The sequence below is a fragment of the Microcebus murinus genome, chromosome 13 (assembly GCF_040939455.1).
Source record: "Microcebus murinus isolate Inina chromosome 13, M.murinus_Inina_mat1.0, whole genome shotgun sequence".
NCBI lineage: Eukaryota > Metazoa > Chordata > Mammalia > Primates > Cheirogaleidae > Microcebus > Microcebus murinus.
In genome coordinates this window covers 78,375,167-78,398,396 of record NC_134116.1, presented here as the reverse complement: position 1 = coordinate 78,398,396, position 23,230 = coordinate 78,375,167, and the positions used below count along the sequence as shown (strand labels likewise).

The 23,230-nt window shown below is 47.1% G+C and overlaps 1 protein-coding gene across 1 annotated transcript in view; it reads right to left on the bottom strand.

Moving 5' to 3' along the window:
• LOC105878807 (phospholipid-transporting ATPase IB) overlaps window positions 1–23,230 on the bottom strand; it is a 504,404-nt gene that overhangs the window by 19,083 nt on the left and 462,091 nt on the right. The window lies entirely within an intron of this gene.

Sequence of the window (23,230 nt, the reverse complement as noted above, 5' to 3'; positions counted from 1 at the left end):
TGCTCTTTGCTGATGAACTTATATCTAGAAACCCTAAAGATTCTGCTATGAGACTACTGGAATTGATAAACAAATTCAGCAGAGTCTCAGGTTACAAAATCAATGTACACAAATCAGTAGCATTCCTATATGTCAACAACAGTTAAACTGAGAACCAAATCAAAGACTCAATACCCTTCACAATAGCAACAAAGAAAATAAAATGCCTAGGAATATATTTAACTAAGGAGGTGAAAGACCTCTACAGGGAGAACTATAAAACACTGAGGAAGGAAATAGCAGAGGACATAAACAGGTGGAAAATCATATCATGCTCATGGTTGGCAGAATCAACATTGTTAAAATGTCTATACTATCCAATGTGATCTACAGATTCAATGCAATCCCTATGAAAATACCAACATCATTTTTTGCAGATCTAGAAAAAATAATTCTATGCTTTTGTATGGAACCAGAGAAAACCCCATATAGTAAAAGCAATCTTAAGCAAAAAGAACAAATTGGGAGGCATCAATATATCAGACTTCAAGCTATACTACAAGACTATAGTAACTAAAACAGCACAGTACTGGTACAAGAACAGACACACAGACCAATGGAACAGAACTGAGAATCCAGATAAAACCATCCTCATATAGCCATCTAATCTTTGACAAAGCAGACAAAAACATACACTGAGGAAAAGAATCCTTATTCAATAAACATTGCTGGGAAAATTGGATAGCCACATGTAGAAGACTGAAACAGAATCCTTACCTCTCACCTCCCACAAAAATCAACTCACGGTGGATAACAGACTTAACGCATGAAACTATAAGAATTCTAGAAGAAAATGCTGGGAAAACTCTTCTAGACATCGGCCTAGGCAAAGAATTTATGATGAAGACCCAAGGGCAATCACAGCAATAACAAAAATAAATAAATGGGATCTGATCAAATTAAAAAGCTTCTGCACAGCCAAGGAAACTATCACGAGACCAAACAGCCAACATACAGAATGGGAGAAAATACTCTCTTGCTACACATCCGATAAAGGGCTGATAACCACAATCTATATAGAATTCAGGAAAATCAGTGAGAAAAAAAAAAAAAAAAAATCAAACAACCCCATTAAAAAGTGGGCAAAAGACATGAACAGACACTTTTCAAAAGAAGATAGACTGATGGCCAATAAACATATGAAAAAATGCTCAATGTCACTAATCATCAGAAAAATGCAAATTAAAACCACAATGAGATAATCACCTAACACCAGTGAGAGTGGCTTTTATCAGATATCCCTTTCTAAGCCGTGCTAAGAAAGGCTATATGGCCAAGCTTTGTTTAACCGGGGTGGGCGACTCCCTCCTGCATCTCCTGTAGGCACACTACCCCGGGGGAGGCCGTCCACCCCAGGCAGAGCCGTTCTGACCTCATTAGCCGAGCAGGCAAAGGAGAATTAGAATGACAGCCTCGGCACATATGGAAACCATTACCTCATTCCGCGACATGCAATGAGGTCGTGAGGCTCCTCTCAAAGAAGGCTGGCTCCGTGGTCCTGTCGGTGAGCCTATGAAAAGGTCAGGTTGAAGTCACAGGGCTGCTAGGAACAGATGAATTAGCAGGGCACCTGGCTGACCCGGAGCCAGGCGAAATGCCGTGTGGTGGGCTGAAAAGGCCCGGGTGTCACTGGCCACGTGAGGAATAGTTGAGACTCTGTGTATTTACATATATGGGAATTTGGGGTAGGGACAAAACACCATATCGGTGAAGCACCGCGTTAATCACAAAGAGACAGCTTTATACGCAGAAAGCTGTTACAATTCTCCATCCATGAATAGGACCATGGCATTTATCTGCTCCAAATCATACAATACATGCAAAGACCCCGGCTTCCTCTCAAACACAATTTCCTGCTATGCCGCCCCTCCCTCACTCTGCTCCGGCCACATGGCCTTCCCTGCAGTTCCTGGAACACTACAAATGTTATCCCACCTCAGGGTCTTCACACTTGCCTTTTCTCTGCCTGGGATGTTCTTCCCATGGAGACAGCTCTCTCCCTCAGCTCATTCAGACCAGCTACCTATAAAACCTCCCCTGGGCTGGGCACGGTGGCTCACACCTATAATCCCAGCACTTTGGGATGCTGAGGCAGGAGGATCGCTTTAAACTAGGAGTTCAAGACCAGCCTGGGCAACACAGAGAGACCCCATCTCTACAAAAAAATTTTTAAAAAATTAGCCAGGCGTGGTGGCCCATGCCTATAGTCCCAGCTACTTGGGAGGCTGAGGCAGGAGGATCACTTAAGCCCAGGAATTTCAGGTTGCTGTGAGCTATGATCAGGCCACTGCACTTCAGCCTGGGTGACAGAGCAAGACCCTGTCTCAAAAAAACAAAACAAAACCCCTCCTCTCTTTATCACCCTTTATACCCATGCCCAGCTTTGTTTTTCTATATCATACTTTTCACTAGTTTGTGTTTAATGTCTGTGTTCCCTACTAGAATGTAAGCTCTATGAGGGTAGCCACCAAAAGCACTGCCTGGTACCCAGCAGATACTCAAGAGCTATTTGTTGAGGGACTGAAGAAATGAAGAGATGAAGGAGTCAATGCAGCCTGGGCTCAAGTACAAAAGCAAAGACAAAGATGGAAACGCAAGGCCACGGGCGCGCCGTCTTCCTCCTGCCAGCACATCCTGGGAGCCTTCCCAAGACTCTGCTCCTTCCTAGAAGGGGAGGTAGGAGCTGGCCTGCTGACCTTCCAGGATCTGCTCTAAGGAAGTTTCTGTTTTAAAAAGGAGAACTTCCAGGGCCACAGGACGACCATGTCTACATCCTAACTTTGCCAAAGAAGAGTGGAAACTTCTCAGACCACAGTGCACTGAGAGTTGTGATACTTTTCTGTTCAGTGGAGTCTGTAATTTTAGCCAGAGTTCACCCTTCCATGATCTATGAGAACAATGGCTTCGGTACGAGCATCGACTATAGTCGACAGCCACAGATGAAGGTGCACAGCCCAGCGGCGACTTTAGCGTTAATGACAAAACCTGGCTTTTCTGATTTTTCATTTATCAAAATGAAATTGTGAACATTTAAAAATAATGTCATGAAAACATATATGTATATGTTATCTATTCTGATTGACATGACAAGTAAAGCTGCCTGTAAAGTAAAACAAGCTTTCAGTGCTTTCAAGCTTTCCTCATCACACAAGAGCCAAACGGATCCGTCGTCCATGCGCAGCGCACGCTGCCATGCGGACTGTGAGTGCCGGCTGTGGGCGAGGTGTCGCGGCCGGTGAGCACCGTACCGAAGTGGTTAAGTGACAAGTGTACATAAGTAATGAAAGGGGAAAGAAAGGGAGAATGGGAAAGATACCGATTAAAAGGCAAAGACAGGTAATCTTTAAGGTGTTTGGTGGTCACTGATAAATGCAGGAGAGAAATAGCACAAGGCGCTGGAAAGAAGCAAAGGGAACCGTCAGCAAAGCATCAACAAGCGGCTTTGAGCAAGGCGGGCTTCCGGGCTGGAATATAATTTCCCAAGGTTGGTAGCTTTGTTAGGTAACACACTGAAAATTAAATGTGACTTGACAAGAAGAACCTAACATATAAAGGTAAAGACATGGGGTAAGAACTCAATGCTATTTTTCAATCAGATTCTTTGAATGTGAACTTGTGCTTATAGTAAAAAGAACACAAATTTGCTTATTGGAGAGTCAAGAAGATTTGGATCAAGTTGGAAACCACTGACATCTCTCTCACGACTGTTATGCTCTCTTAAAATAGCAAGCTTTATAGGCTCATTAGGCTGCAAGTGAATTGCAAAAATGATAACAACTTTCCCCATACCGTCTCTCCTCTTTTCCTAGCACCTCCCTCAATGCACACGGGGTCTGGGCAGTAAGCATCCAACTTAACACATTCGAATAAGCGTCCAAACAAACAGAATAATTCAAAGCTGGCTGCAAGGATCCCCTGATTGAATTGCTGAAGTAATTAAAGAAAGATGAGCTTCACCACCGATTAACCTCCTAAACACTAATTAAAGATAATGAGGGTTCAAGGTGCTTGGCACAGCCTGACCTCCATGTCCTGCCAGAGTTCACAGACAGGCTGACGGCCCGTGCAAAACGCACAAAGAGGAAAAGAATAAAGTGGATGCAGGTGCCTGCTTCATTCTGTCTCCCTGGGAAAACACACTGCCCCACCGGTGGAGAACACAATACATACTCTCTCTGTTAGAATTGCACATGGGACATTTTGTAGAGCTTAGCTTAGGGTATGTGTTTACAGGACTTCAGACTATGGGTGAGTCACTCAAAGTTCAGCCCAGCCCATGGAAAGAGCCAGAGGACTTTGAGAAATTGCTTTTAAAACTATAACTCTTTTATTCAAGTTCTTGAGTGGCTTACAGGCCTTTCTGGAGTAAGGTTGGGGTGTGGGCAAATAAGCTGTCATCTGTGATCCTGAGCACTCTAGCAAATGTTTGGCAGTGTCTTCCTTCCCATCATCCTTCTCCCACCTCATCCCCCAAGGAGGGAGGTAGCATTAGCAATTAAGTTCTGGGTAGATGCAGAAAGAGCCACAGAAAAAAGTAATTTGTGTGCGGCTGAGCTCCCCTCCCTTTTGCAGTGAATGAGATCTAACCGGGATGTACACGGGACTCAGACCTTCCCACGTCATAATTTTGGTACTGCAGGTTGGAGGCTGAGCTGGAGGAGTAAGGAAGCTGCCACCCCCATCCCCCGAGAGCCAAGGCCTTTCCCCAGCTGCCCGGCAGGTGCATGCGCCCAGCGCCTTCACACTCACAGCACAGGAGCCACCCGACCCGCGCAGTGCTGCAGGACTAGCGGTGACCGCCACCTGCTGAAGCTGACACGCGCACCCACACTCAGGCAGAGCTGGACATGCGAAGGTTTCGGCTGCGCCCTTCTCAGAACCAACCTGTGACAGGTCTCCATTATTAGTTGGCCGAGTGGCTTTGTCATTTTAGTAATCCCATAAGGATACTTATGACTTTGTTTCTTGTGGCTAAGCAGTTGGGCTAAATATCTGAAAACTGCTCTTAAAAAAAAGTCTGCCTTCCCCACGGTATTTAGCCGAAGGGGAAAGTGAATAGTGGGTTCTCAAGTCAAGAGTGTGCAGCCATTGTTCTAGGAGGTCACACCTGGGGGAAAGTTCTAAGTGGACCAAGCAGCACCCAAGCCACAGCTGATTTTCTTCTTGTTAGTCGTGTTGCTGTTGAGATTTAAGGTAAACAGAAAGGGAAACTAGCATTTCGTTACCTGGCGCCGTGTCCAGAACAGGCACTGTGCCTGCAGTCTGGGCTGCAGTGGGCGAAGAAACAGGACCCCAGCCCCATGTGGCTGGCGGTTACGGGTGGTCTTGGCAACATCTCTAATTCTTTCTGGGCCTCGTGTTTACAAAAGAGGCTTCAACGTGGCGGCGGGGAGTGAGGCCGCGGCACTCCAACTTTGCCAGTGTCTTTCCTCATTGCTTTTTTTTTTTTTTTTGAGATAGAGTCTCGCTTTGTTGCCCAGGCTAGAGTGAGTGCCGTGGCATCAGCCTAGCTCACAGCAACCTCAATCTCCTGGGCTCAAGCAATCCTCCTGCCTCAGCCTCCCGAGTAGCTGGGACTACAGGCATGCGCCACCATGCCCGGCTAATTTTTTCTATATATATTAGTTGGCCAATTAATTTCTTTCTATTTATAGTAGAGACGGGGTCTCGCTCTTGCTCAGGCTGGTTTCGAACTCCTGACCTCGAGCAATCTGCCCGCCTGGGCCTCCCAGAGTGCTAGGATGACAGGCGTGAGCCACCGCGCCCGGCCGTTTTCCTCGTTGCTTTTAATGCAGGGTTTACTTAAACCTGATCAGCACGTGGACAGACAACGCTAAAGGGCTCTTCGGAGGTCAGGACCCTTGCCTTCCTCCAGGTAGAAACAGCTGCTAACCCTACCCAGCATCTCTGGCAAACCATTTATTTTAAAATTTCAAAATAGGATGCCTGTGCGCATCGTCGCTTGTCCACATTTTCCAGCTGGGAGGAGAGTTCTATGGAAGACGCTGTCCTGGGCCCACAGCGTGGGCCTGTCCCAGCGGGCCCGGCTGCATCGCTGTGCTCTTGGTACCTGTGGTCTGTGGAAAGATTCGTGGCAGCGGAGGAAGGGATGGTGCTGTGAAAGACGTGGGAAAAGGTGACAGCGTAGGAGGCCCAGGAGCGGGAGACCCTTTCCTTTCTCAATGGGGGGAAATAAAATCATTGGGTTATGCATTTTTTAAATAATGAGCTGATTATTTAAAGTTAATTATTCATATGTTATTACTTGGCCTCTCTCTAGATCACCCATAAAAGCTATAAGAAAATGAGAACCTAAAACCACAATTTATCTCCAGTGTCTGACCACTGTACTTCCTGAATGGATGAACCATACAGGAGGGTGCTGAAACCCAGGAATCAGGTGCCTCTCTGCCTCTGGGAAGCAATGTTACTTTTCTGAGATAAAGAATGACCCTTAGACACTATTGGCGGGAACGTGAAGTGGTGCAGCCATTATGGAAAGTGGTACGGAGGGTCCCCCCCCCCCAAATTAAAAATAGAACTGCCGCATGATGAAGCAATTCCCAGTACCAGGTATGTACCCAAAGTAGATGGCATCAGCAATAGAGACATCTGCACCGCCCCGTGCACTGCAGCGTTATTCACAACAGCCAAGACACAGAATCAACCTGAGTGTCCATCGACGGATACAGAAAATGTGCACATACACAACGAAATACTGTCTAGCCATAAAAAGGTGGAAATCCTGCCATTTGTGATAAGGTGGAAGAACCTGAAGGACATTATGTTAAGTGAAATAAGCCAGGCACAGCAAGACAAATGTTGCCCGATCTGAGGTATGGGAAGTCTCTAAGAGGTTGAACTCAAGAAACAGAGAGTAGAAGGGTAGTCATGAAGGGTCAAGGCATAGGAGAAATGGGGAGAAGTTGGCCAAAGGGTACAAAGTTTCAGTTAGAAGATGAGCAAGCCCTAGAAATCTTTTTGTTTTTAAATTTTTTTAACAGACATTTTAAGATGAATGGGCAGTGCTGGAGATAGGATGCATAGCACGGTGACTACAGCTAATAACAATGTATCCTACACTTGAAGTTTGCTAAAAGAGATTGTGAGTATTCTCACCACACAAACAAGAAGGTTCCTTATTCGCTTTTTACTTTTTTGTAAATTGTAGATACGTTTATTAGCTTGGTTGTGGTAATCATTTCACAATGTATTACTATGTGTACAACTTGAATGTATGAAATTTTTATTGATCAATTATACCTATATAAAGGTAAAAATAAGGAATGACAGTCCTCAATGGGTTGGTGAATCCCCCAAAAATCTAATGCAAAATCAACACATAGGGAAATAGTGCACAGCTTTCTTCAGAGTCCCGGAGGCCTGGAGTAGACACCTAAATGCTCTCCCCAAAATTCACTGCTTCCCTTTCCCATCGAAGAGCACTCAGTGAGGGTGACACCCGCACCCCACTTTCCTAATGGATGGGCTTTGGTAATCTCAGTCTAGACCAATCCACCACAGCATTTCCCTGACTGTAGGAAGTGGCTCACGATGGTCCCATCAAGGAAAACAGGAACTTCTGCTACCTGGTGGTCAGGGCAAATGCCCCTCTGCCCCGGTGAACAAGGATGTTCACAGTCCCCACGACTTCAGGCGGCCTCCCTGTGACCATGACAGGGGCCCAGGGGACAGACTCAGTATAATATCAAGCACTGGGGGCAAAATGAAAAGACAGAGGAGACCTGTGGGTCTTTGATAACATTCTGGCTGGGGATGCATCACCAGGACTGTTCTCCGCCGGACGTTCAAATTAAACAAGGCGAGTACTTCTCCCATCCCGAAGGCCAGTCTGAATCGGGGTTTCTGTTATCCGCAGCTGAAAGCATCCTCTACGGACACAAAAGCTCTCGTTCCAAAACAATTAAAAACCACTGGCCCAAAGGTAGACTTTAAGGAACCCAGAGTATAAGCTCAGGCGAGAGAGCAGGGAGAGGAGAGTGAATTGAAAGTACATGGTGTGGAAGAAAGACGGAACGCAGCTATTCGTTCTTGGCTTTCTGAGCTGAGATATACCCAGTGATCGTGTTTTAATGTGTACTTCTTGGGTGTAATTTTTAATAGTAATCTTAGTTTTATTCCCTTTTCTATTCTCGTAACCAGCACACATTATTTCTACTAAATAAACAGCTACCCTTTCGGTCTTGTATGATAAATCACATTCCCTGCATTAGCAGTGCCATAAACTGTCCAGGGCTGGAGGGTACTTTAGGGTTAGCCCAGGGAGGAATCATTCTAACTTTGCACATTCGGTTGCTTGGTGCTTATCTGCAAGGCAGCAGTTAACCTAAAATTTTTCTTTTCCCCTCAAAAGGGTATGAGGCCACCATAAGGAAACCTTTCTATTATGTATATGGTTCTAGAGTGGAGGAGGGGCGACTTTCAGATGCTTTCAGATGAAATATACGTACCCTAATGCAGCCTGCATGGGGGAGGAATCCTGGTGACATGCCACTTGGTTTTGGCATGGTCATGCTGCAGAGACCTTGAAGCAGAGGCCAAGGGGCCCGTTTTAACATTCTCTGCTTGCAAGGTCCTCATTCCACAGCTACTTCTTGTAAGTGAGGGTTCTGATGGCTCCTTGTGGCTTGCAGAACACAGCCCCAGCTTCATCACAGGCCATGTGATTTGGCCTTTACCTACTTGTCCAACCTCACCTCTTATCACATTTATGGAGTCTCAGCCCCATCATGCTAAGCTTTTCATCATTCCCATATAACTCTCTACACCTACTGACTCACTCTCTGAAGCCAGAGTCCTCTTCCCCTGCTTCCCTACCTGGTAAGAGATCTAATGTGCCCTGGGTTCTCTGGGAAGTCTCTCCAATCACTCTATTAAAACACTTACCACACTGCGTTTCCATTCTCCATCTGCTCACCTGCCCTCATTACCTGACTCTCACTTCTCCACTGCCCAGCTCCATCTCTGGCAACTTGCAAGGGTTTGGTGCGTGCTCTTGCCTGCACTGGCCTCGCCATAAAGGACGACAACACTGACATCTTTAACAGCCACAAGAGAGGAGCCGTGTGTGGAAAAGTCTCAGAAGCTCTACTTTCACACAAGCTGACCCTGAAGATGAGGAAGCAAGCTCATCAAGGTTCTGTAAGGGGATCATCTACTAGCAGGGCACAGTTCTTGACAACAGGATATGCTCAGTCACATGCATTTTTTTAAACATCATAATGCTACTTGCCCAGCAGGTGTTTTGTGTGAGCACTGTGTTAAGGACTGGGATGCAAATGTAGAATGGTTTATAGAAGAAAAAAATAATCAAGGGAGCATTATGTCCTATGCTGTTCCCAGCTGGGTGCACAAAGTTTTGGGAAAAAAAAATGTATAAATTTCACCACTAACTCCATTTTTAGGTTTTTCCTTCTGCTGCTGTTACTTCGTTTTCTTTTGTCATTCTTGTCAATGGTAGAAGCAAATGAGAAACGAGGCTGAATATATATCAGTTTTTAGAAATGTGAAAATGTTTTTCTGCTGACACTCACATGAAAGTAGCACAGAGAATTAAATGGGCCCACAGAAGGCGCATCCCGGGGCCGATACGTTGCTAATGATGTCATGAATTGGACCCGCTCCAACAGAGCCGTAAAAGAACAAAAGTCAGAAAACACGAAACCTGCGCGTGGCATAAACTGCTGTGCTCAGGGAAGAAACAAGTGCAAAGAATAAAGCAGTGACACAAACTGTGAAGCAAACTTGATGGAATGATGCGGTTACGTCCTTTGAGAATATCACCTACAAAAGACGAAGAAACAACTGCCCCACATGGAGCAGGAGGAACCAGGCTCTAAAGCACATAGAGGAGGGTGTCTGCTGGCCTCACGGAACAATCCCCCGAAGATCCTCAAGAAATTGATATTTCTGGAATCAGACACTGCACTTTGTCTGCAGACATCCCTTGCAGAGCAGCCCGGATGCAAAGCAATTGTTTTTGAGGTCACAAGTGAACTGTCATTTCCAAACACTTAAGGAAACTAAAGTAAAAAACTTGCGGCTCATCAGAAATGTCATCTTCGCCTGGCTGCTCCGCGACCGCGTGGTTTCTGGGTCCAGGAAGCAGAGAGCCAAAAGCTAGCAGAACTGCGCGGCTGCGCCATGACTCTGAGTTATCAAATATAAAGCTCATTGGGATTTTATTTTGAAATGTCATTGTGTCTCCTATGCTCCAGTACACAGAATATCTTTTTTTTTTTTTTTTTTGGAGGCAGAGTCTCGATCTATTGCCCTGGCTAGAGTGCCGGGGCATCAGCCTAGCTCACAGCAACCTCAAACTTCTTGGCTCAAGCAATCCTGCTGCCTCAGCCTCCCGAGTAGCTGGGACTACAGGCATGCGCCACCATGCCCGGCTAATTTTTTCTATGTATTTTTAGTTGGCCAATTAATTTCTTTCTATTTTTAGTAGAGACAGGGTCTCGCTCTTGCTCAGGCTGGTTTAGAACTCCTGACCTTGAGCGATCCGCCCGCCTCGGCCTCCCAGAGTGCTAGGATTACAGGCGTGAGCCACCACGCCCAGCCTAAAATTATCTTTAGATGTCTGGTCACAGAATACGACCAATCTGTCTGGCCACATGGCAGTGGGCTTGCATACAGCCCAGCCCTGCCGGCTCTTTGCTTTATAAGAGCGGTTTGCTTCTGGTATCTTCCGCAGCATGTGAGAGGCACTGTGCATGAATTGGGAACATGCAAAAGGGCTTTGTCTCCAGTCTGTGACAACTTGGGCAATTCTTCAGTTTTCAGTAGATTTGTGAGGATGTTGAAAAGATGATGGCTCAGACAATGAGCCCAAAGTTCCACATGACAAAAGTGTTTTCAGCAAGTTCCTGTCCTTGGTCCTTCCTTAAAAAGCAAATGCTTTCTGAATAGGTGAGACATAGCAAGGTGGACACAAGGTCTGGGTGACAGATCAATGCTCTAATAAACAAAACAACCATCATTCCAGAAATACCTTGAATATCTCAAGTTTCTTCCATCTCAAATCTTTGACTATTTCTGATGAACCAGCAAAAAGAAATATATGGGTGAATTGAAAAAGTTTGATTCCACTAACATTAAAAAGTTATATTTTATCAGTAAATTCAATGAGCATATGTAAAATCTTGTTTAAATTATACCTTTTAATTTAAATACCAACATTGTAAATTATTCTATTTGTGTTCTTAAACTAATTGTAGAAATAATATTAAAATAATTAAATATGTTTTACTCTAACATGTATATTCTGACCAAAGACTTCAAATGTTTTGAGAAATGCATGCATCTGGATTTTGAGACTAAACTGAAATGTAAAGCTAATACATGCTGTTAGGGTTACAGCTCCATTTATTATTCTTTCAACCACTAGTTTTTAAGTTGCATTTTGTACACATTGAATATTTTCTAGAAATTATTTAACTAAAATAAAGTCATAAATGTTTCATGTAATACATATAAAATCTGAATGTATTGAAAACCACAGATGTTTTCAAGTTAACTTGCTTCTGTAAGGGTCTCAGATTAAAAGGTTCTTATTTTTGATCTTACAAATAGGTCGCTGATTAGAAAGGTTGTAAATATATGCAGCTAGTTTTCAGATGAGCATTCTTATGAATCCATTCATATAAAATAATACTGGCTAATAGCTTATTTTGCTCAGAATGCATTACCTGACTTATGTTCCTGTCTGCACAAGTCAGTCATAAAACAAGAGAACAATTATCACATGATGCTGGTTCACAGAGTTTTAGTGTTTACACAAACTGTTGGTTGCTTCTTTATATGACTTGTACATTTATGGTAAGAATCTCACAATTTAAGTAACAGTTATACTAGATATTGTCAAGAACAAAAATGAGAAACAGTCTGAGGTTACAAGGTAAACTGTGAAAACACTTAAAATTGGCAACTAATCTTTACACAAGGCTTTTCTCAATATAACCCAAAAGAAAACAGGCAACCTAGACAGATGACATAAGACTGTCTTCCCTAACACTAACTTCAAATTTTTACCATTTTGAAAAATCACCTCACTGTACCACTAATTGACTTTAAAACAAATGTCTTAATTTGAACATGTATGATAAATTCATACTAATATTGTTTATATGTTTTATATATAGTACTGAGATTTTACTCAATCTTTTTTTGTTCTTTTTTGGAGATGGGGTCTTGCTATGCTGCCCAGACTGAAGTGCTAAAGTGTGACAGCATGATAAAGGTCACAGCGACCTCAAACTCCTGGGCTCAAGCAGTCCTCCTGTGTCGGCCTCCCAAGTAGCTGGGACTACAGACCCATGTCACCATACTGGACTTAAGATTTCATTTAATCTTTTTATTTGAGAATGGGATTCCATGGCTTTAAAGTGGTATGGTAATCATAAATTCTAAAATATTGGGTCACGCATGTCCTTTGCTTGAATCTTTCCCAAAGAAATGTTTCCTGGTGGCTGGAGTCCAGATGCTCTATCCTTGCTCACAAAGGCCTGCCTGATCTGGCCACTGCTCCCCCTTAGGTGACTTTGTCCTGCACTTTCTCACTTTCTAGGCGCTGGTCACACCAAGCATGTGCCCCTGGGGCCTTCTCACCGACCCTTTCCGCTGCCTGGAAAGCTCCTTCCCCAGATCTTCCCTGGGTTGGCTGCCTGTCTTATTTAGGCCTCAGTTTCAGTGTTGTCAGGGCTCAGAAAACTCTTCCCCTGGAGTACTTTGAACTGAAAGGGACTGAAAGGGTCTCAGAGAAAAGAAGGTCACTCTGACCTTATCCCTCCTTTCCGTGGGAAGTGTGCTTGTAAAGGAATTCGCTGGCCTACCCCCCAAGACCCTGTTTCCAGAGGGGTCCTGCCCCACCCTCAGCAGGAGGGAGTGCCACACAGACAGGCCTTACTGAGCACCCCTCAGTTGATTGGTTACCATTAGGGTGTACCCCCCTTTTGCCCAATCACATTTCCATGCGACTGTCCATGCTTCATCGGACCAAAGCATAAAAACACAGTTTTCCCTGGGCCTTTGGGACTTCAATTCTGAAGGCTCCCATGTCACGGAAAACTTGGATAAGCGTGTTATGCTTCTTATTAATCTGTTCCTTGTCACAGAGGTGTCAGACGTGAGCCTTGCAACTGGTGAGGAAAAGACCTTACTGTTTTCTTCCCCTGTGGCAGGTGTCATCTCAGGTGGCCTCCCTGACCACCCAGGCCAGTCACACACTCAGCTGCATTTCCCCTTGACGGTCACCACCTATGCTCCTGTTCGGTGTCCTTACCCCACCAGCAGGCGAGCCCTGGCACTGTGGGGACCGTCTCTCCCGTGCTAGGCCACAGCCTGGCCTGGCACCTCCTCAGTTTTCAATAAACGTCTGCTGCATGGATGAATAAGTGACTCACTCCGTATTAGGCCGATCACTGGTTCTATTTGCTAGGAAGCCAACATGTTTACTCATTAGCAACTGTGAATTCCCAATTACCACCACCTAAGGGGCCTTGAGCCAATCCTAATTGCCAGAGAAAGAGAATAAACACTGAATAATCATATTATCACTGCCCTATTAGGAAGGGAAGACTTAACTGGGACTCGCTGAATAGCGAACACCCCAGGCTCTACGACAAACAGTCATGCCCGCGTCCTGGTCTACAGAAGGATGTACTCGTAGGCACACTAGCATGAGACCCAGGCTAGGTTTTTGTGAGACCCAACAAGAGTTTTTTTTCCTGCTCCTATTAATAGGAGAAATTTCTCCAAAAGTCCAGTAAATCTATTGCTACTTACGGTAGCAATGCCACAATGACCATCTCCTAGTGATAATGTTTTACATATTCTCCAAGTTCTTCTCAATTACAAGGTCAATGATGCCATTCACCCGTGACCAAACTGGGCCTTGGCTGGTTTTCCAAGCGCCAGCTCTACAGAGAGAACTACTGCACCGTACAGCGAAGCCCACACCTGGGACCCGGGCACACGTGCTCTGTGTTGTGTGCAAAAGCAGCTGTCAAATGTAAATGAAAAAAACGTCCAGCATTTCTCCCGAAGTTTCTTTTTTCCTCCGGCAATCCAATGCATCCAGGGGATTCAGCAATTCTTTCAAAAGCACCACAAAATCACTTCACCCCTGCACTCCCGGATGCCAGACAGTCTACACTTCTTCCCTCAGCCTCTCTGAGGATTTAGGGAGAGGCGAGCTGAGAAGCGAACAGTAGAATCTAGTTATTCCGGGTAACATCTAAATCGCAGCTCACTTTCGGAAAGGCTGTACCTGGTCACCGCCTGTTTTCAGCTGTCTGGAATGTTTTAGTCTCAGAGATCTGTCACGGTTGGAGGCAGGGAAGAAAAAGGGTCAAAGAGAAGAGCAAACAACCCACTGATAATGAAGTAGAAAAGCGATTAGCAAAGATCTTCCAAGAACCTCTTGAAGAACTAATCCCTGCCTGGAATGTGTAATATCACTATTCAAACTATATGACCTATACAACAAAAGAAAAAAAAATTTTTTTCTTTTTTCTTTGTTTTTTTTTTTTTTGCAAATCTGCCTTCAAATGTTTCTACTGTTGCTCAAGTGGGTTAAATAAAACCATCCTTCCAAAAAAAAAAAAAAAAAAACAAAAGCAAAAGGTAAAAAAAGTATTTCAACTGTTAACGTCTCATTACTACTTTAAAAGGGTTGCAACAAGCCACCAGCACTCGTTAGCTGGGTACCGACATTAAACTCATTAGTAAAAATGATTCTTGAAAAAAAGTCCTGTTGGCAAACAGGGAAAGTTGATATGAAACTAAATTGTCACAATTTAAAAAATGAACACGCTCGAGCCATTCTGGAAATACAGTCAGAGGCTGAGTCACCAGCAAACCAGGGTCTGGCGCTGGTCCTCCCTCCCTGGACGCTGGCCGGCCCCCCTGCATGGGCTGGCCCTCCCTTCCCATTCTCTGTCCAGGCATTCCCTGCAGCAGCGGGCTCAGCTCAGCTCCGACTGAATTCCTAAGGCAGCGAAGGAACCACTGCAGAGGTGAACAGAAGTCTTTCTCTTGCTTCATCATAAGCGACAACCAGCATTTATAAAAACTTTTTAAAAAAATTATTAAACATCAGTCTGTAACAGCAACAAAAGGCTCTTGGGATTTAACAGCCTTAAAATAACAAGAGAATCAATTACTTTTAGTGGACATAGGCAGCTTAGGCATTAACTAAATGCTAATGAGCTGCTTCACCCCCTGAGGACTTTATTTTCCTCCCCCTCCCCTACCCTGACCAGTACGCAAACAGCCCCCAGAAAGGGCACCTGGGTAATCCGGTCAGCTCCTGTCATTTCCTGCACCATTCCCGCCCTTTGTTCCCCTTAGTGCCTTTCCTCACCTGTCCAGTATTTGTCAGCCAGCCTTGCCTGGGAGTGTTGTTGACTCTCCAATTGTTCTCCCAAGAACTTGCCCTGTTGTCTAAAACTAAAATGTTTGCTGGCTTTAGGTCTCCCCCACAGTTCTTCCCTCTGTGAGATTAAAGCCTCTAATGAATTTCTTTCATAGAGCACAGCAGGCTCCATGAAGGTGATTCTGGATGGAATCATCGTCTTCCTTTTCTGAACTGAATCCAAACAGTGCACCACTTTCACGCACTCCTTTGCCTTCGTTTTCCCTGAACAAATCAGATGGTTTGGCTCCTGCATTCCTTCAGGGGAGGGTGGGAGTTTTCTGCTTGGTTCATGTTCTTCCAACGTGGAGGGATCTAAAAGGCACCAACATGCAGCCACTATTCCCTAGCTCCCTTGGAATTCTGCATGGGGGCTTTATCAGACCGCAGGCTTTCACCCCTTCACCGCACCCCGCTGGCAGGTGGGCGCCCCTCCTGGTCTCTGGGGGGCTCTGTGGCTTTCCAGGCGCTCTGATAAAGATGAAACTGTAAATGGAAGCATGCGGGTGCCTCTTACCGTCTTGGCTTGGTGGAGTTAGAAGATGTGGGATTACCTCTCTCCTTAAGTGGGTGACTGGGCAGAGGTGACGCCACCTCCCTGAGGCTTAGTTCCCTCTTCCGCACGTGAGGACACTTGCATTTGCAGCACGTAGCGATCAGTTTAGGATAAAAGTAAAGTGGGGCACAGTGTCCGTTAAGTCCACGGCATTAAAAGCAAGGAAGGGGGAACTGCTACAGATTAGGAGAGACTCGAGAGAAAAAAAAAGAACCAGACGTTACGTGCGGACCTTGCCTCGGTCCTAATACAAACCAAGCAACCCTAAAAAGGCAGGGTCGAGGCAATCCGGAAAGTCCGTTTATGGACTGGGTATTCGATCAATGCCGAGGAATTGTTGATGTATGAGATGTGATCATGGGCGCTGGAGTTACAATGTTTACATTTAATAAATAAACAGGCACACTACGCGCCATAACAGACGTTATAACGTCTAATGGGATATTTGGAGAGAGGCAGCCTGGAGTATGGGTAACCGTTGTGATACCTAGGATTTGCTTTATATGATTTAGCAAAGACACAATCAGAGCAAACAGGAGCCAGACGAAGCAACTGTGGCAAAATCCTGGTGACTGTTAGACCCGGGCAATGAGGATCTACCTGAGAGTTCGCTGCGCCACTCTCTCTACTGCTATGTATGCTTGAATATTTTAGTGATGGGAAAAAAACTTTAAAAATGAATGTGCTCAGGGAAGCTCAGGCTGACGCCGCAGCGGGGAAGTCAGTGACATCAGAAAGCACCTGGAGGTGGACAGTGTCTGTCTCCAGGGCTGCAAGTTCCTCCAGGACAAGGGCTGTCCCACTGTCCACTGCGTTCTGCTCAGTGCTCAGGAGCCAGCGCCAGCACCACTGTGTAAAGCCAGTCAACCGAGAAGGGCCAAGGGCAGCCTGGGACACAGAAGAGCACGGTATGAGGAGGGAGGGGGGCGGAGGCTGAGGCTCCCACGGACATGTCGTGTGGCCCTGGTCCGCGCCGGGCTCAGCGGGTGGCGGGCGACCATCAGAGGCTGCGAGGGAAGATGGCATGGTGAGGCCGAGCTTCACCTGCAGGGAAGGGGCAGTGAAGAGGGACAGGCGCCACAGCAGGGCACCAGGAGATGACCGTGTAGGACAGAAGCGGCTGGCCTCGGGGCCAGGACACTGGGAAGACGGTGAGACCTCAGGCCCAGGGATGCGAAGACAGACAGGGGATGTGGGGTGCGGGAACAGTTCGTCTCTGCAGGAAGGACTGGCTCCAAGGAGGAGCTGCCCGTGTGGACAGACTGCATCGCAGACGGACACCCAGTGGCAGGCCAGCAGGAGAGCCCCGAGAGGAGGGGACAGCCCGGGCTGGGTACACCCTCGTCTTTGCAAAGGGAGCTCCCTGAAGCGGTACTCCAAAAGCCGACTTGGGAAGCCACCAGGATTTGAACTCACCAGACCTCCGACGCCCCCAAGCCCAAACTCGCCTCTGTCCAGCCCACACCACTCTGATGTGCCTGGGGTTCAGCTGGATTTCGGCTTTTTGCCTTAGACCAGGGGGCGGACCCCGATGACACAAACCAGGCAGCCTGCCGTGTTCGCATCTTCTCCAAGTTAGAACATAACATGCTAAAAATGGCCAATAAAATGTAATCGTTATTCAGCCTTTCAGTTAGGGGATGAGATGGATTGTAACGCTTTCTGGACATCTATATATGCTACAGATGTGATATGTATTATTCATTTAAACCCCAAAGCAAATGCACGATGAGAACGCGACAGTTCGGAGAACTCAATAACCTGGCCTAGGTCACACAGCCAAGCTGGGGCCAGCGCAGGTAGGTCTGTCTTCACGGCGCGTGCTCGCTCCTCTGCTGCAAAACACAGCCACGGTAAAAACCTCAGCTGGACTAAGATAAACCTTGCCCAGGTGCTGGAAGCAGACACGTGCCCCCTGGCCTGGAGAGGGTCGCTGAGATGATGCCATCATTTCCTATCCTTTTGGCTAATAAATACCTGATAGATATTTTTGGGAGAAAAGCGTGGGAGGGAAGTGAAGTGAGGAGAGAGACACGAACCGCCAACAGCCAATACTGCGAGGGAAAAGCATTTTCCCTGAGATGACGTGAGGTCCACACGGAGGCGTACAGCGCGGTAAAGCCGAGCCGCTCAGATCTTAGTCTCCTCCACCTCGGTGGCGGCACCGGTTTTGACTCAGAGGCGTGATGACACTAAAGAACTTTAAAAACACTACTTTAAAGAGCAAAGGATTTCTGTTTAAAGATCAAAGCAAAACAGGTGTTTCTGAATCGAGTGCTCACTCAGAATGGATTGGGGAGTTTTTGGTGTTTTTGTTTGTTTGTTTGTTTCTTTAATGCGATTGGTTTTCGAAAGAGCCCAAGGAGAGCGCTGCCTGTGGTCTGTTCGGAAGTCTTGCTGCTGTCTTCCAGCCTCCGTCCCTAGTTTTCAGCAGATAACGCTGCGTGAGGATCCCAGAGCCCCGTCCGAGGTCTGGACCAGGGCCTGGCTGTTGGGAACCAGCCCTGCTGAGATGGGAGCCCGGGCGGCACCAGGCTGGACCAGGGCCTGGCTGTTGGGAACCAGCCCTGCTGAGATGGGAGCCCAGGCGGCACCAGGCTGGACCAGGGCCTGGCTGTTGGGAACCAGCCCTGATGAAAGGGGAGCCCAGGCGGCACCGGGCTGCAGCCTGGCAGCATGGCTCAGGTTTCCCTCCCCGGACGCCCAGGCGGCACCGGGCTGCAGCCTGGCAGCATGGCTCAGGTTTCCCTCCCCGGACGCCCAGGCGGCCGACGGCTGTCTCGATTACTACGTGTGTGCGGGGCTCAGCCCTGGTCAGGGAGCCACGCACCAGTGTTCCCGAGAACACAACACCCAAGGGAGGCCAAGTGAAAGGGAATCCACCGCCCTCCCGGTGACGGCAGCAACCAGGACGGCTCAGCCTTGAAACGGGAGAAAATCGGCCCCGCCCGCCCGCCCCCCACCTGTGACGAACAGAGAGACCGTCGCTACGAGGGGCTCCTCGTTGTGTGTTCGGACTACACAGAACTTGAAAACTCCATGTTTCCAACAAACATACTCACTTGTTTTCTTGCTTGCCATAGTACCTAAGACATTACGGGACACACGCTCACCTCGCACCAAGGAAGACGAAAAAAATTAAGGGGAAAAATAAAAACGCCCGTCATCACACACGATGTTTTAGGCATTCGTGTTGTATCTGTAAAGGTAAGTGGACACAGGTAGATTATCTCCCACTGATGAAAAAAAAAAAAAAACACTGGATGACTTGCACTTTAGGAATACAGAGGGGAAAATATCACCCAAAACAGGGAAAAAAAAGGAATGTTCTTCCACTTAGTGTCTCAGGTTTCAGACCCGCGCTAACCGCATGCGTGGACGACTCGCCCGCACACGGAACAGGCTGGCCTCGCCGCCTCCTGGCGGGGAACACGGCGCGACAGCGGGGAGAGGCGTCGTGACCAACCCAAACGTTAGCACCGGTCTGATGTCTGCAAGGTGCACAAACACCGCGTGGAGAAAAGCACTCCTTCAACCAGGCAAACTAAAATCAAGACAAACTTGTTTTATTAATTACCTAAAGCCTTGTCTTACTTCACTCTACTTTCCGGATACCTAATTCTCTGACCTCACCTTTCCTTGTTATCGTCTCGTCTGACCTCAGCCATGAGCTCAGGCTCATTCACGCATCGGTTCCACAGGTTAATTTCGGCAGACGAGGTTTTTGCAGAAGCACGTCAGCGAAAATGCAACGCCTAACAGAATCGTGTTTGGGGCTCAGACAAGTTCGATAACATGAGAGGGTAAAGTATTTTACCGAATGAATGAGAGAAAGAGAGGGAAACTTAGAATCCCTAGCTACCATTTCAAAATTACAGTTGTGAATTTGGCACAAGAGGGTTTTTTAAGACTGACACACGACGATTTTTTGTTCTCTTTTTCTACGATTACATTCCTAAGAAAAAGTGCTGGAATATTTGCCAGTAACTTGGACCTAGGTTTTATGACTTGGCAGAATGTCCTTGAGGGGCCCCTAAGGAGTGCTGCAGACTCGAGCCCCTGTGGTCAGGGGTCCTGAAGGTCAGGGGTGCTGGGGGTCGGGGTTGCTGGGGGCCGGGTGCTGGGGTCCAGGGGTGCTGAGGCTTGGGGGGCACAGGGAGGCAGCAAGGGCTGTCAAGAGCACCAGCTCCTGGCCTTTGAGTCTTTGCATGGGTCTCTCCGTCTACGGTTCTAAGTTAGCTCTATTCTTAAGCAGTGAGATGAACTGCCCTCTCCCTAGAGGCTCCGTGACAGCGGTGACTGTCCCCATCTCTCTGTGGCCACTTTCAGCAGGAGCTGACATACCAGCACCTGCATGCCAGCCCAGGTGACGACGCTGCAGGGCCACCTTCCTGCCTTATGGCAACCTCACTGGACTTAGGTGTTTTCGGCCAGTCGGTCCATAAATACAGAGCTTCTGCTACGGGCCAGGCCGACAGCTAGAGAGATGCACGAGTAAACTGAGAAATCAGACAAGGCTGAAGAAGAAGGAATGGGAAGGTGTGAGAAGAGACAAAAATACCCATGAGGGCTCACGGAGGGGGTCTACACGATCTCTAGAAGGAAGAACCCAGCCGAAGAAGTCCCCACCCTCCTCCCTCCTGGACAGCAGAGTACACAGGCATCTAAGCAGGTGTGAAGGAAGCAAACAAAGGTGATAAGAGAACGACTGTGAGCAGCTCTCGGGAGGCCGAGCAGGACAGCAGGACACCGTGGTCTCTCTGCAGAGAGCGGCAGCCACCATTATCTAGTTTGCAGATGGACCACCCAGAAAATCTGGGAGCAATTAGGAGGGAGAAAAACAAGGGGCAGGGAGTTGCTGAGAAGGATTATAGCAGAGCAGAGCCCCCAAACTGTCTTCTGGCTAGGAATCCCAAAGTGACACAAAGACGCCAGGACTAGAAGAACTACAGTGAAATTTACAAAGGGACCAGAAAATGGATTTTTAAGTGTAGAAGGTAGGGAAGCACATTTAAAACTCTAATTATTATTTTTTTTTGATATCTATCTGAACATTTAAAAGTGAATTTTTAACAGGATAAGTGAATTTTTTAAAATCATGTGCTTTTTATCGACAAGAAGCAATGACTGGCTCATGGCAGTCTTTCGAGGCTGACAGCCCACGACCTCTGCGCGCACACGACTCTCCAGCCAGTCCGCAGCCTGGGGCTGACCTTGCCATTCCCTCCGCGGGTCAGGCAACATGCTGCGACGTGCACACCGTTCCATGAGCTCTGATCCCTCCCGGAAGTATGAGCCACCTTCTACGACAGAGGAAAAGGCCCCTTACATGGAATCCTGCACGAGGGCACACAGCGAGGTGGCTAAGCCAGAATTCTCCAGATGACTACGAAACGCCTGTGTGGCCCTCCAAGCAGAGTAGGGTGTGCTCCCCGCCCGCCGTCTGACCCGTGCCCTGGCAAAGGCCACTCCCTTTGCCCAAAACACACCCTCGTTAGTCCTGCCCGTTCAAGTCTGTCACAGCCCCAGAGCCCCACTGTCCGTCTGTCCCCAGCATAAAGCCCTTCCCGATCATTCCAGCCAGATGACCCCCTGGTCCACTGCCTCTTCTGAATGTCCTGCTTGCCGACCCCACGGTCAGGGGGGTTTTAGCCAGTTTTCAGAAGCTCACAGGCCAGAAGGAGACCCTGTCTGTCCCACATTAGAACCAACAAGTTAGCGTACGCTCTCATACCACGGCGCACGCAATTTTTCCTGTAAGATGTTTGGAAGGAATTGTAGAGTTTTGCCCTGCAACTCTCACTTTGCTGAGAGGTGGCTTCAGCTGGCTCAGCAGACACTGTGTCTATACGTGAGAATTCTTGAGATATAGGAGAGCCTGTAAGTTGTCTCTAAGTAGGATAAAACTTATCGGGCTTAGGAAGCCTACCAGTTAGTAAGACTGATACACATTTTACAGAGTTTGAAACATTTCTTAATTTGAATTTGCAGGGGTTTCCCACTCCCTGATTTTTGGAGCCTATGAATATGTTTTTTTTTCCCAAGTCTCAAAGAATGTCGCAGGGTCTTGAAAACTCCGTAGGCGCTAAGCCCTGTGCCAAACTGTCTGGTGGAACAGCCCTACACACACCATGCGTGGCCTCGTGCGGCGGTTATGCGTAGACCCGGTGTGAACCCGGTCTCCCGCCCTCACGAAGTCACAGCTTTAAGCTTACTGAAGCCAGTGATTTTTGTCCTGGTGACTGCTGATTTTTCTCCAGCGACTAGCAGGGCTGCTGTACAACGAACGCTTCATCAACTCACTTACTAAAAAAGGTAACTCATCCATGAGCACACAAACCACAACTTCAATCCCTTTCCTAAAATATCTATTTGAAATTATACTTCGAAAGCCTCTCGACATGCTTGGATTCTCTTTCTTTAAAAAACAAACAAAAAAAATTGCCTTGTCTTCCTAGTTCTAAAAGATGGTACGAATAAATACTATAAAACACAAAGTGGGCATCTCTAAAGTATTCAACTTCTGCATCTTTGTTTCACCAGCATTTAGTTACAGATTTGCTTCTGAGCATTGATAGGAGAGTTGTACTCAGAATTTTCTAGGCATTTATATCCCTAAGAATACAGCAATGGCCTTCTGGTACATTGCAGATTGTGCCCAGACCTGAGGACACTTCCTTTGGTAGTGCATATATGGGTTTAACAGAGTGCACGGTGACAACATGTGAACATGCGAGCGGTACCATTTGTTCTGGTAGTTCCCACGTCCTCCTCAACCCCAGTAGAAAATAGCAATTCATTGAAAACACCCCTCAAGTGCTGAAGCGGACCATAACAAGCTCCCATGAACAGCTAACATGCGTCATTCCGTCACAGTGCGTACGCACCCCTGGGAATGATAACTGGGCCTGAGTCCAGAGCCCTGGCTTTGAGATCCTCTTTGGCAACACGGCTACACCCGGACTCTCCCGCCTCATGGCGACGTTGCTGTGATGCCGGTTTCTGCACCTGGGCTGTCCCGCCCGCCTCCAGACCCAACACGAATCCCCGTCTTACCTGGGGACAGGCCCAGCCACCCGGAAAGTCGGATTCCACGTGGCCATGGAGAGAGCACGATTTACATCTCACTGAGAACCACCCGAATGCTTGCAACTGAGCCTGCCGTGCTCTCGGGGAGAACCAAGGTGAGAAAGAGAAAG